The 15,413-nt window shown below is 41.3% G+C and overlaps 1 long non-coding RNA gene across 1 annotated transcript in view; it reads right to left on the reverse strand.

Annotated features, from left to right (window-relative positions):
* The window catches only part of LOC308564219, a 113,742-nt gene that overhangs the window by 27,201 nt on the left and 71,128 nt on the right, over positions 1–15,413 (reverse strand). The gene's annotated exons all lie outside the window — the stretch shown is intronic.

Consider the following 15,413-nt stretch of genomic DNA (forward strand, 5'->3'; position numbering starts at 1 on the left):
TGTAGAACGTATAGGGTGGGGAAGAGACTGGTGGGGCAGGGAGAGAAAGGAGGGAGACAGAAAGAGAGGGAAAGAGAATCAGCTTTGCATGCGGAAATAGACAGACACAGGAAGTGATCAAATTAATGTCAGAATATTGCTGAAAAAACATAAAACACAGGGTGTATTGTTGATGTGTATAACTTGAAAAAGTAGCACTTTTATAGCCTTTGAGCACAAATGCACAATCTATTGGGAGGGAGATCATTAACTTTTTTCTAGTCTATCTTAAGACAAAATCAATCAGACTAGCAATACTTGGCAATGACTGGAAATCCTTATGCAGAGAAATTTATTATGCTTTGGAAAAATTCAGGACAGTGGTTTGATCACTGCATCTTTTATAGCCTTCAAGTTACATAAGAGGCGCTACTTTTTCTTCTCGAAGCATAACTTCCAGGTCAGCTTTAGCTTTTCAGGTGGGCTGCTGCCAAAGCTTTCCGCTGTTGGAGGCAGTAACACCAACAAGAAGATGATAACCCTTATAGGAGAGGGCCTGCGACGGGTCCTCCTCTGGAGTCAAACTGCAAACTGTGCATAATTGTATCTTTCAGATAGTTCCCACCTTGGAGCGCATACCAGTCACATGAACTGTGAGCACGTTCTTTTTGCGCTGCTGGGGAAAACAGATCTGGGACAGAATGCCTTCCACTGTATCGAGAGCAATGCAGCAGCCACTAACAATGATTGAGCACATACTCTTACAAACCCTTCACCTCATTTAGTCTCAACCACCTTCTCAGGAAAGCAGTCCTGCTAGCCTCATTTTACAGCAAACAAAACTGAGACCCAGGCAGGTTAAGTAATATACATCAGGTCCCCCAGAAGAAGTGGTAGAGCCAGGATTTGGACCCAACCAGTTGCTGCTAACACACTGGACTTTTATGTGCACACTAGGTCTGGGAGGCAGTATTTAAAATAAGTGGAGGCAGCTACTGAGATGACACCACCAAATTATATTAGGACCATGGGACCTGTGCTTCAGATACAGCAGGTCTAAGAGGGGAGTATTCACAGGCCAGGGAAGGTGAGGATGGTTTGCTAAAAATCAGAATCCTTTCCTTAGAGCTCCTAGCAACCTAGAATATCCACTACAGGGCGCCTGTGTGTCCTGCCCCACCTAAGTTATGACTAATTCTGCTACGGTCCTCAACCCTCAGAGCAAAAGTGGAGATGGACTTGAAAATGATATTGGATGTAAGTCAGAATGCTTAAGCTTGAGTTCAGTATTGCCATCTACTAACTAAATAGATTCATTTTCATGTCATTTCTGTGAAATGAGAAAAAGAATGCCTGCTACATAAAACTGGGGTGGGGTCAAACCAGACAGGGGCACAGAGAACTTTGTATACATTGTTGACACACAAGGTATTTTTCCTTTGTTCCATATGTCAAAGCAGAACATTACAACAAAATACTGGAAACATCTATGCAAGACCCATGCAGAACCCAAAGAGCCTTCCTTTGCACTTAGTGTTATTAACCTTGGTCAAGTCACTCTTCCTTTTTTTATTCCATCTCTAAGAGGAGGGGTATTAATCACCAAAGTCTCTTCCAACTTTGATATTTTGTGATTTGTTTTGTCCCAGATCTAGGAGAGCTAGACTGAGGTTTCTAAATGGTAGTTTGGGTACTTCCAAGTCATCTTATCCTTCTAAGGTAGACAATCATCACATTCCTCAGGTCCCACCAACCACACTGGACCCCAGAGGAAACCTAACAGCCCACAGATATGATTACCGTGGATCTAAATGCCCAAGTTCACGTGGTAGAGAAAAGAGAACTGGATTCTCTATCGAAGTAGGTGGATATCTGGCTTAGCAGGCAACCTGCTTAAAGTAGGGGTGGTGGCATTCCAGCACTTTTGTTCTGGGTAATGCCAGACATATGAGGAATGCAGGATGGGAAGAACTTTGAGGGAGCTTCCAGCCATGCAACCTCATGTCACTGCTTCATTAAGCATCACTTGAAAACTATGTCAGGTATGACCAGCCATGGCAAGCTGGGAGCCCGAGCCGGGCGCTCTCCAGGCTTCCTGCCTCTCGTGTTGGTCTTCCACGGCAAGACTCATGAAGTGTCACAACTGTAACTTGCAAGAGTGAGTGTGGTCCTGAAGCAGCTGTGTGCTGGCTGAACGCTTTGCCAGTTCCTCCAGAAAAGGGCTGACCCCATTGCAAGGGAAGCCAGCCCCTCGGGAGCCCAGGGATGGGGCTGAGAATGACAGGTCCATTCTCTAGGAAAGTAAGTGATCAGTCACTCTGATCACAGTCTATTACATAGACTCTACCCCTGCCATCCATCCCCTGGGTTCTGACAGGCTGAAGCAGATGATAGGAAAAGTCACTTATGCGACATGGAGCCCTGTCTGCAGCCTAGAGATACATCATAATGCCCATGGCCAGAGTGGTTACAATGGGATGAGCATGGGTGGCCTCCCGAATCACCGTGCAGTGGACACCCATTAATGATTTATTTCGTCTCTCTAGCAGGCCATGCTCACTCCTGCCTGGGGCCTCTGCACCGGCTACTCTCTGCTTCATTTGCAATATCACTTTCTTAGGCCTTCTGTGCATACACCTTCTCATGACTCCCTATCACAATGCTCCATTTTATATTTTATACAGCATTCTCATTATCTGAAAGGATTCTGTTCATTTCTTTTTCTGGTTTATTTTCTATTTTTCCTTTAGAATGTTAACTTAGTGAGAGCCAACATCATCTCTGTCTTCTCCAATCTATCCCCAGCACCTAGCAAAATATCTAGCAGATAATATGGAATCGATAAAAATTAGTAAGGTTAATTAATTTGTTAACTAGTTGGTTAATTCGATTTAGGACAAATGAGCACTAATAGCAGTGAGATTCCAAAGCTTCAGGGTGCCTTTCTTAGACACTGAAATGTCACCATTTCATGAGCCATGCCCTGTCCTCTCCCCATTAAAGATCTGACAGTCACTCTCTGATCCATAGGGAGTGGCTCCTGACAGCTCTATTTATACCACATAAATTTTTCACTGAGGGATGAATTTAATTTTAAGTAACAACAATAACAACGACCTCCAGCTCACTGTCATTTCGACAAATAAGGTATCATTTTTCTGGAATAAGAACAAATGAGGGGGGGGGGTGCAATCCAGTGTCAGTGTGACGGCTCAACCACACAAGGACCTTGGCCCTTTCTCCTTTGCACCCTCTGTTCCTAGCACACAACTTTCATCTGGTGCTTGACATATCATGGTCACACGATGGCTGCTGCACCACCAAGCATCATATCTGCATTCCAGAGAAGAGGAAAAGCAAAAGGAGAAAGCCATGCCAGGTAAATCTGTTGTTACTTTTTCCTGGGTCCCATGGCTACCCTTATACCAATTACTGACAGAGGGAAATGAAATTACTAGGTATTGCCACTCTCTCCTCAAAAAAACAGATGTCCCACAACAAAATGAACTAGAGTAGACTTGACCCAAAATCCAAGCTGAGGCTTACAGAAACTGAGTGCTAAAGGTGGGTCCCTTGAGCGATCATGTTTTTAAACTTTAAGATTTGATTGCACAAATTGTTCAAATTCCATCATAGGCTCAAATATCTTCACAATATATTTTCCTTAGCTAGCTCAAGATAAATTTTGTTATTTAAAACTAAAGCCTCTGTTACAGGAGCAACTAGCTACCAGCATTCCACACGGTCAAGCAGGCGGCGCTGCGTGGGAGCAGCAGAGGGTCAGACAATCCACCCACACCTCCCTCAAGAACCATTCTCTGTAGCAAACACTCTGCTTCTCCGGAGGTGACCCAAACACTGAGACATTATGTCATCAGCCTCACAACCTCCTCCTCTTCATCTTCAGACAGTATTTGCTGAGGTCCCAAGAGGCCTGCTGGGTACTGAAGGCCTGCCTTGTGATGGAGGAATGGGGGCTGTGCAATAACACCCACACTAACCAGGGAGGGAATGAACTGCTGAGATGTCACATCACAAATCTATGACAAAGGCCAAAAATATACTGAGCCTTCGAATTATTAGCCGAGTACTGTTTTTCTTTGTGAAGCCACCTAATTATTCGGGACACACAGCCATCTACAACCCTACAATTAAGAAAGATCCCAATGAACGAAAAGCCTGGCCAGTCCAGCTTAGAATTCTGTCCCTGCTAATAGTCACAATGAATATTTCATGAATGGTTGAAAGGATTGTCGCTCAAGCATTCTGCAGGGATTCCTCTACAGATCTCTGACTCTGTCATCTATGAACTTGATCTACATTCTTCTTCAATGTATACATCTCTTCAATTTACACAAATTTTAGACAGGATTTTTCAGAGTGTGTTGCTTGTAGCTTATGTGTGTCAAAGGAACAAATGGTTCCATGATCATATGATTTCGGAAACACCTGGTTAAAGAAAGTTGAATGACTTCATTGCAAGACATCGCAAAGCCTTTAATATTCCAAGGTGCATAATGAATAGCTAAGAGAGAGACTTAGTGTGTGGCATCTTCCAGATTTGTTCAACCACAAATATTTTTCCTCGGCGTATAACTGAAAGTCTGGTGATTGAAGAGGTAAGCTTTGGAAAGCACTGCCGAGGGGAAGGGGGCAGGGGTTACATCCTAGAACCTACTACCTCTTCTAAGTCTCAAGAGGCATATTCTATGACTTAGTGACGTAGGCCACTGGGACAAAAGTTTGGACACTATGTGTATGCTTAGTGAATGTCACTAGATAGTTAGGATCATCCCTCAGTCCCCTGTTCCTGAATTCTACATCCCAGCTGCTGTCCTGGGTAAAAAGCACATTGAGCTAAAGCGGGAGTTCACTGTGATCTTGAGCTGATCGTGTTATTTCCCCAATCACCAGGCTCCTATGAGAATAAGGAGAGTGCAGTCATTATTGAAGGTTCAACACCCTATTATTTTTCTTCTGTTCCAACCCTAATCAAAGCAACTGTCACCAATGCAAGGGTGAGCAAGCCACACTGACCTCACTGACATGATGCATAAAATCCTATTTGTCTTCTTCAGATCCACCTCCCTTAAAAGACCATTTGGTACAACATAACATAAGAATCCTGCCTCCCAATATCCAGACATTTCCCTAAGATATCTGCCACCAGTTCAGCTGCTTCATACCCTTTATATGCTTTAAGTATCCCAGCACTGGCAAAGCGATTTTAGGAGAATTAAATGCCAAGATTGGCAACGGTTTTTCCAAAGCTTCATTCATAGGACATCTAGAAGGAAGGAAACCTTGCATCCCTGGAAGCCTTTTTTCCCAGGGACAGAGAGATCCAAGTCAAAGAGGAAAATGACTGGACAAACTCATTTATCATCACAATGTAATGATATAAACTGCAGTCTATGGAATAAGTCTAGGAGAACTTCATCTCTAACTCTAAAGGTTCAACATTATCAAAACTTAATAATCAAAACTTTATTGTTTATCTTTATCCCCAAGGTAAATGTTTTTAGTCTATATTAATAAGAATCCTAATCCACCTAAATTTACTTTGACCTTATGTTCTAAATTGAATCATTTGAAATGTGCTGAGAAAACCCCTACATCCTACCTCTGTGAAAAAGGAAATGGTTTTCTCTAGCAATAGGAACAAGAATATTAAAAACCACATCATGTAACAGAAAAAAAAAAAACAACTAACAAGGACATCAGAAGAACAACATTCTAATCAGTGTTTAGACAGCTGTTGTTATGAGTTGAGTCCTGTCCTCCCCAAAATTCATATTTTGTAGTCCCAACCTTCAGTTCCTTGTAATGTGACTTCATTTGGATTTAGGATCTTTATGGATGTAATCAAGTTAAAATGAGGTAGTTAGGGTAGGCCCTAATCCAATATGGGTGATGTACTTAGAGAAGAAAACATTTGGACACAGATATTTAGTGAAAAGATGATATATTCAATAGGCAAGGGAGAAGACAGCCATTTACAAGCCAAGGAGAGAGGCTTAGAACAGGTTCTTCTCCCACAATCCTCAGAAGGAACCAACTCTGCCAACACTTCAACTTTGAACTTCTAGCCTCCAGAACTGGGTGACAATAAATTTCTGCTGTTTAAGCCACTCAGTCTGTGGTACTTTGTTACGGCAGCCCCAACAAAAAAAAATTGTGTTCTTGGGTCAGTCTTCTAATATCTCTGGGTCCATTTCCTCATCTATAGCTGAAGGGGGTAAGTGACCTTTGAAATTGCTTTTATGTCTAAAGGTTAATGACCAAGGATGAAAATAGCCTCTCACCAGTTCTCCTGAGATATAAACACGCACCCTCTTCTGAGAAAAGCTCTCCCTCTTATCTGAAGATCAATGGATCGGAAGCCATATTTGATAATCCTGTCTGGCCATCCTAATTGATATTTCAGTAATGACTTCTGGAAGAAAAATAAGGAAGAAAGGAGGCTCAAAGGAACTCCTATCAAAGGTCACACACTTAGAAGTTTATATCATTTTACAAGAAATTCATCATTTGGAAAAATTGGCTTATAATAAATTCTAAGGGAGGTGCTGGGATGGGCTCAGTTGAAAAAATCAATAACAAATGTAAGTTTCATGACATGGTTCCCCACAACAGAACCTCTGTAAAGTAAATAAAAGCACACATTTTGTGCTCTCTTCACAACCCGTTTCTGGGATCTCTCTCTCTCTCTCTCTCTCTCACACACACACACACACACACTTAAATGTTAATCGTGAAAGGAAATATGCTTCAGGCACAACTATCAAACATCTGAGTGCTACTGTCCTGTTCCATCTCACCAATAAAACAGTTAATAACAACGACTTTTTGCAACGTTTATCAACCTCTTATCAGCTTGTATCATCTTGGAATAAATCCTAGGCTATTAATGCATCTTCAAAGCCTGCAATATAGTATTAATGCCAGAATCATAGGGGTTAATGAGCATTTTGGCAACTGAAATTGCAATTCTAAATGCTATAAAGCAGAACTGATGTTCTAGCTCCCCTTCTCTTTACTTCATTGAATGTATACTCTCCTGCCAAAGGAAATGCAAAGGTAAGTATTTTATTCTATGATATGATTTTATCATTCCTAAGAAGCAGTGATAGGGTAACCTTCATAAGCAGCTAAATGGCTTGCTTAACGTCAACTATATTAAAACAAAAATCAATATAGTTGGCAAGCACCAATTCAACATTTAAGTGCACAGTGCTTGTATTAGTCAGGGTCCCAATAAGATGGAACACACAAGTCAGAATAATTCAAAGAAGGTTTATTTACTCAGGAAGTTTTTACAAAGGTATACCCAGGGTGTAACAAAACCACAAAGATTGTGTGTAATAATCCAAGGTTAGGAGCTGAAGCACTGTTACCACCCTAAGCACAAGGAAACAAGAAGGAGGAGTGGTGAGCAGAACCCAGAAGGAGAAAACCATGTAGAGAAGACTGCCTGGAAAGGAGTAGTGGTATTTCATCTAGAGACATTGCCCAATGTATTCCCACAAGGAGGGAGGGAAGGGAATAAATGCCCTGACCTTACTTCCCCCCTCCCATCAGTTTCCCACCAGAGCTCCCTTTGGTCAGATCCAACCAGAGGAAGAGAGCAGGGTGCCCATGAATGTGGTCTATAAGGGTTAGCCTCTAAGACGAGGGTGAGTAGATCTACAGGGAGAATTGTATGACATACGGCATAGTGCTAAATAACTCAACAACTCATTGAGATATTTGTAAATATTATAAGCAGAAACATCCCTGCTCTTATATACCATTTTATTCCCAGATACATCATTCCAATGCCAATCAACTTTCCAATTCTCTGACACCAAACTGGTGTCCAGTAATTCAATTCAATGCAATATTAACTACCCAGAGTTAGCACAGACTCCACAGACCAAGGGCTCAGTCTCACTTTAGATACCAGCCACAACTGCAGTCCCTAGGGGACCCACACTTCTGCCCATCTGACTACAAATCTGGAGGTTCCTGCAACTCACACTCAGATTCAATAATTCTCTAGAGCCAACAGAACTCAAGAAAGCTCTCTATTTTCTATTACAGTTTTATTATAAAGGATACAACTCAGGCACAGCCAAATGAAAGACATGCACAGGGCAAGGAGGGCACAGAGCTCCCATGCCCTCAATGAGTGTGCCACCCTTCCAGCACATAAACGTGTTCACCAACCTGAACACTCCCTTAGCTGCACTGTTTCAAAGTTCCTAGGGAAGCTCCATTACGTAGGCGTGATTTACTAAAGCACTGGCCACTGGTGAGTGAACTCAATCTCCAGTCCCTTTTTTCTTCCCAGGAGTTGGAAGTGGTGCTGATAGTTCTAATTCTCTAATCACATGGTGGGTTCCTCTGATGACCAGCCCCCATCCTGCAGCTAGCTAAGCACCCCATGTATAGTAACCTCATTAGAATACAAGAGACAGTCCTATGACTGTGGAAATTCCAGAGATTTTAGGAGCTCTGTGCCAGGAACTGGGACAAAAACTATATATATACCCTTTAAGCATGTGTGTGTGGTGTGTGTGTGTGTGTGTGTAAAATGCTGATCACTTGGAATTTTAACAGCATGAGGTGGGACTCATATCATTGGGGAACTATCCAGAGTATCAAGTCCTTTTGGTGGCACATTGTACAATGTATTACATAGGCAAAAATATCCTACCAGCCCCAGCAAATGTCCAACCCAAGCTTCTCACTTCTATTTGGAGCAGCAGAATCTGTTGGTTGTGAAGGCGACAAGAACGGATAAAACTGCTAGGAGACTGGAGCAGATTGTAAATCTCTAATTTAAATTCCATCTAAAAAATCTTTGTGAATGTTTTTCCTGTGAGTCTCCCTGTGGTTGGGATGTCAGAGGCATGAAATGCCGTAAGAATCTTGAAGCCAGTTAGGGTTTGTCTTCTCTAGATTATCCAGGTAGAGGGGAAGGAGAATCTTAAAGCCATGAAGGGTTTTGGCTTAAAAAGTTCACTACACTTTCAAAAGGAAGAAGGAAAGAGGGAGAAAGAACTCCGGAATGGCCCATGGGCCCTGCATCATTCATTAGCAAACACTAAGTGACTGTTATGCACCAGAAACTGTGGTACAGTGTGCTGGTGTGGCAAGATAAAAAATATTACACACACATGAATAGGGAGGTTTCTCAATAGTAATAGCTTTCTAATATTAACAAAAATGAGTTACACCCTATAACCAAACTGTGAACTCTCATCCTAGACAGTTATCCAAAGACTTCATATGGTCCTGTTTGGAGAATATTTTAAACCCTGCTCACACACACTTGGCCCACCTTTCTGTGGAAGTGGGGTACTCTGCAACTTGAAAAAAAAAATACAAAGGAGCAGGATGGTGGGGTGGGTAGGGAAGGTCTTTTACATGTACATTTCCTGAATTTCCTCAGGGAATGTCCTGTTTGGCCAGTGCATCCTCTGTGCCTATGATGCTTTTGATCAGCAGCACACAAGAGCATCTTTTCAAGCACTTAAGCAGAAAAATGCATCCAAGAACAGACTGTGATCCTCTGCAAACGTGTGCTAGAGACACCTGATACTAGAGAGAAATGCCCGAGGCAGTTGTTCTAAACCCAGTCTAAATGACCCTGGGGGGAGAGTGGATGGGGACTACCAGTGGATCATTTGAAAGAGACAGTGAGAGAGAACGGAGTGGATATCTGGAACCACCCAAGGTGTAGGGAATCATAGCTGGAGGTGGGGCCCAGGGCTCTTTTTAAAGCCATACCCCTTTCCCCATCAAACAATGGAAAAGAGGCATATCCTAATTTTCCTTTTCATATCTCTAAACAACAGTCACCTAGATTGGGTACTTTGGAATGACACGGGGAACATTTTCAAAATATACACGTGCAAGACCTTTCCTACCCGCCCCACCATTCTGATAAACATGATCCAGTGCAACCTATGCATGTTGCAGGAGCCCCCCCCCCATTCTGCTCCTCCCCACCTCCCTTCATCCCACCCCATCCTCAGCTGAGATTCACTAAACACTACTTCTCTGTTATACTCAATTACTAGAAAGAAATGTATTTGGGTCACATATCTTAATTCCCTGCTGACATACCTTAATGAAATTAATATTTAACAACACACACTTGACTTAGATCAGAAATGCCTTAAAGGGGTTACCTACTTGAATTTTACATTGTTATATCTTCTGGAAAATCAATTTCAATTATCTGATACGTTACCCAACATCCTTTACCTTTCACAAAATTCCATGTCTGACAAGAGATGGTCCCCCCAGCAGAACATGTCATTCTTCCCTTCCCTTTTTCATTCTGCACTTTTTTAAAGAGAGCCCGTGTTCAACCCACTCAAGGAATGAAGAATTATATTCTGCTTCCCTGAGGATACAGTATCTGTGTAAAATGTGTATCTAAGAAATATGTCTGTTTTCCTCCATTTATTTATTTATTTATTCATTAGTTTATTCATATCAGTATGGACTCATTTATTTTTTTTACTTCGGGTTTCAATCCACTACTACTTCATTCTGTTGCTCAATTTTTCCAGCTTTGGGCATCGGGAGCTCTTTCAGGTGGCCCTGTGTCCCTTTGACATACCTCCATCACTGAGTTGTTGCTGTTCCAAGCACCTTCTCACATACTGACACTGTAAGCGGCTCCATGTTCATCCTTCATATTTGCTACCCTGGTCCTAGAATCAGCCATTTATCTTAGTTCTGGTTCCTTTGTTGGAGAATGATATTAGAAACCAAGATCTGGGTGGTAGGTGTGCTCATTGCCAGAGGTGTCATTGCTTCTAGGCCTACTCAGTTGACAGAGCAAGGAAATATATGTGTGTGAATATTAATCCATGAATACATATATACATATCTATAAGTATTTCCATATGTAACCATCAGTATCTATATTAAGCTAACATGAGTCCATACTGATATCTCCAACTCTAATCCAATTACCACATAGATGATTCCAGCCTCCTGCTCTTGCTTATCTGTTACCTCCCACTCCAACAGTGAGAAACTGGGTTCTCACCAATGTCCATCCATTTACTTAATTGCTAAATTCCAGTTTGCATGTGTAGTAGTGTCAGAATTATTAACCTGCACCTCCATGGGGAACAACTTACCAACTAGAGTACAGTGCTTATGGACTGTTTCCCTTTGCCTTTAGTCTCACAGACTCCACTCATTTCCAAGGTTACTTAAGTCAGCACCCTTTTACCTCCACATCATTCAGTGAGGTGGTTTAATACATTTGTAGTACAGTTATATTGCTTTGTCACAATTCTGCATTTCATCCTGGAATCTCCAACTGATTAAATGATTTTTTAAAATCTGCATACATTAAAATTCACTCTTTGTCCTAAAAGTTCTATGGGTTTTGACAAATGCCTAATACCATGTTTACACCATCACAATTATCATACAGAATAGTTTCACTGTTTTAAATAATGGTTCTTCACTTATTCAATTCTTTCCCCTTTCCCTGAGCTTTTGGAAACAACTGATCTTTCTACCATCTCTATAGTTTGCCTTTGCCTGAATGTCACATAATTTGAATCATATAATATGTAGTGTTTTCATACTGGCTTTTTTCACTTAGCAACTTGTATTTAAAAGTCATTCATGTCTTTGGTGGCTTGATAGTTCATTTCTTTTATGGCTGTATAATATTCCATTGTGTGGATACCAGAGTGTATTTATCCATTCACCTATTGAAGGGCATCATGATTACTTCCAGTTCTGAGAATTATGAATAAAGTTGCTATAACCATTCATATGCATTTCTTTTAATAAATATGTTTTCAAATCAGTAACTTAAGTTTCCAAATCAGTAAATATGTAGTAGTTCAGTCACTGGATGGTATGGTAAGATTACATCTAGCTTTGTAAGAAATTGCCAAACTGTCTTCCAAAGTGTCTACTATTTCACTTTCACACCAGCAATGAATGAGACTTCCTTATTGTTCCATATCCTACTCAGCAATTGATGTTGTCAGCTTTTAAATTTTAGCCATTTTAATAGGTGTGTAGAGCTATCTCTTTATTGTTGTAATGACAAATGACATTGAATATTTTTTCATATGCTAATTTTCCAGCTGTATATCTTCTTTGGTGAAGTATTTGATCAGATCTTTTGATCATTTTAAAATTAGATTTTCTTATTGTCTAGTTTTAAGAGTGCTGAATATTTCGGATATGTCTTTGATTAGACATGTGCTTATAAATATATTAAAAACTCATTGTCAAACCCAGGGTCACACAGCTTTTCTCCAATGCTTTATTCTAACAGATTTATAGTTTTGTATATTAAATTTAGGTCTATGACCTATTTTTAGTTCATTATTATAAAAGTGTAAGGTTTAGCCCAGCTGGGTGTGGCTCAATGGTTGAGCATTGACCTAGGATCCAGGAAATCGTGGTTTGATTCCCAGTCAGGGCACATGCCAGGGTTGTGGGCTTGATCCCCAGTTGGGGGCATGCAAGAGGCAGAAGATCAATGACTACTCTCTCATGACTGATGTTTCTAACTCACTCTCTCTCCCTCTCCCTTCCTCTCTCTGAAACCAATAAAGGTACACACACACACACATATACATATATATATAAGAGTAATGTCTGGTTCTAGGTTCAATTTTTATTTTACATATGGACTTCCAATTGTTCCAGCATTATTTGTTGAAAATCTTACCCTCTCTCCACTGAATTGCTTTTGCTCCTTTGTCAAAGATCAGCTGACTATACATGTGTGGGTCTATTTCTGGGCTCTCTATTCTGTTCCATAGATCTGTATGTCTGTTCTTTCACCAATGAACAGTCTTGATTACTGAAGCTTTATAATAAGTCTTGAAATTGGGTAGTGTGACTCCTCCAACTTGTTTGTTTTTTACCCCCAGTATCGTGTTGGCCATTGATATTTGTTTAAAAAGCTCCCCAAATGATTTCAATGTATAACCAAGGGTAAGGATCACTGCCTTGGAGGTAACTGGGAATAAAAGCAAGAACATGGGCATTAAAGTTAAGCAGCCTTAGTTCAAATTCTTCGTCTGTAGGTAAGCCATTTGAAATCTTGGGGCTTCAGTTTCCTATTTAGGAAATGGGAGATCAAAATGCTTATTAGCAGAGCTTTTGTAAAAGCAGCTTGGAGACTGGGATGAGCATGTAGCAACGAACCGGTCCAGTCAAGTTCCCTTTTCTCCCCTTTGAATACTTCCTGACTGTTTCCTTCGTGTCCTCTTTGACCATTTTCTTCCAAATATTATGAAGAATTGGCATAGTGATTATTATGAAACCTCTCCTGAAAGCTGCATAAACACACAGGATGGATCATAATCTTGCTTTGCTTTTCCGGGAAATTCGCTGCCTAGACTAGAGAAATAAGCCTGTTTGACAGTCTTTCTCAGAAGGAAGTGATTCATGTCGAGCCCGTGGAAAATGAATACTGGCCTATTCTTTAATGATTTGGGGAAGGGCTGAGAATTTATTAACTGCATGGAAACAATAATGAGAAGCAGCAGCAGAGAGAACAAAAGATAAAGAGAAAAACAAAAGTGATGAAAGTGCTGGTTTCGTTTGTTTGTTTGTTTGTTTTTAAGTCAAACAGGCAAATGACCGGGAAGAACCTTTTTTGTTTTTTGAAGTGACAATGGATCTTTTTATGGCTGTGCCTTTCTACTCTTTAAAATGTGGAGCCTTGTTTCAGTGGACATTTACATACATGAGGTTATCAGGTAGAAGGAGAGTTTAGAGATTTTGGTGGAACCGCATTCTCGCTTTCCAAAAGCCCATGCTTTATTTCACAGAGTGAGAAATACACGCACAAGTAAGCGAACCACAATATAAAAGTCACAAAAGGTGAAAAGGGAGGGGACAAACTGCATTTATCAAGTGTGTTTATGCTCCAGGCATGCTAGGAATTACACGTTTAAATTATTTAATCCTCAAGACAGATTTAATACCATTCTCACTTATTAGATGAGAACTGAAGTCGGGGCAAAGCCTAGTGACTTTCCTGTATGGATGCTCTAAGACTTCTGGCACTGCCCCTTCAGCAGTCCTGAAAGGAGAGAAATCTTTAATTTCTTGCAGGACAAAGACAGGAGCGTTTTCACAATGGCCTCCCCAAGACAGAAACCCTCCTCCTGCATGTCCCCAGGAGTCATCTCCCCAGGAGTCATTAGTGAATCCCAGAGCCCTCCATTCTTGCTTCCCAAAGCTCTGCTGGCCCAGCAGCAGTGGCAATAATGAGGCTCGGTCACCATGTAGCAGATGCTGCTGACTCACAGGAGAGAGGGGCCAGGTCTGGCTACGCCTCTTCCTCTTACTGCACACATGAAGCCCAACCAAATTCCTCACAATAAAACTCACGACAAAACCCAAGGAAAAGAAAATGTCAGGGGGTCAGAAGGGGTCGCAGAAACCACTGCAGAACCCAATTAAAAGTTGGTATTTTCCAGCTTCACTTGTGACAGGTATTTCTGCGCACGTTCCCCCCTCATTTCCCTGAGGAAAGGTGATGAGACATAAACCAACAGCGTGGAAAACACTGCTCTAAGAACGGAACTATTAGAGAATTCACAGCAGCAGATGTGAAGAACTTAGGAGTAATTAAAGATACTCTCGGAGAAAACAATCCACTGTCATGTAAACTAGGAAGAGATGAGGAAATGGTGACTGTTACATTTTAAAGATTTTATTCATAAAGAAACATACGGCTGTCTCGTCACACTTATGCTGAGAATCCCAAGAGGGAATGTTTTGAAAGTCATTTGTCTAGGATCTGACACTCCATTTGTACAGTGCAGAAGCTCAATTTTCTCCATTTATTCAGAGCTACTCAGGTTCTCGAGGACTTCCAGGCTCATTGACATATAAGACCCCAAAACACAGAACAGAATGCCAAAGTGTGTGTGGTTTGTGGGGGTTTTTTCATTTAAAAGATTTTGGTTTGTAATTTTTAAAAATTTATAATAGTGGACAAAATTTTCTATTAGTTATAACACTAACATCCGAGAACCCTCCTGCATCAATTAGCCACTGCTGTGTAACAACCACATCAAAACTCAGAGAATTAAAACAATAAGCGCTTGGTTTTGCTCACACATCTCAGGTTGGCGGGCATTTCCGCTGATGTCAGCCAGGCTCAGCCGATCTCTCCTGGGCTCACTCAGGCGCTGGTGGTCAGCGGGTGGTTGAGCCACCGGGTGGTCGATCTAAGATGGCCTCACACACGTTTAGTGTTGTCTGGCAATCAGCCCGAGCAATATGTTTCTCATCACTGAGAGAGAAAGGAGTATTCAAGGCCTCTTGAGACGTAGGCTTAGAACTGGTACACAGTCACTTCTACCACATTCTACTGGCCAAAACAAGTCACAGAGCCAGTCCAGGCGTGTGGGAGGAAGAAATAGTCTCCAGTT

The sequence above is a fragment of the Miniopterus schreibersii genome, assembly GCF_964146895.1.
Source record: "Miniopterus schreibersii genome assembly, chromosome: 11".
In the NCBI taxonomy this organism is placed as follows: Eukaryota; Metazoa; Chordata; class Mammalia; order Chiroptera; family Miniopteridae; genus Miniopterus; species Miniopterus schreibersii.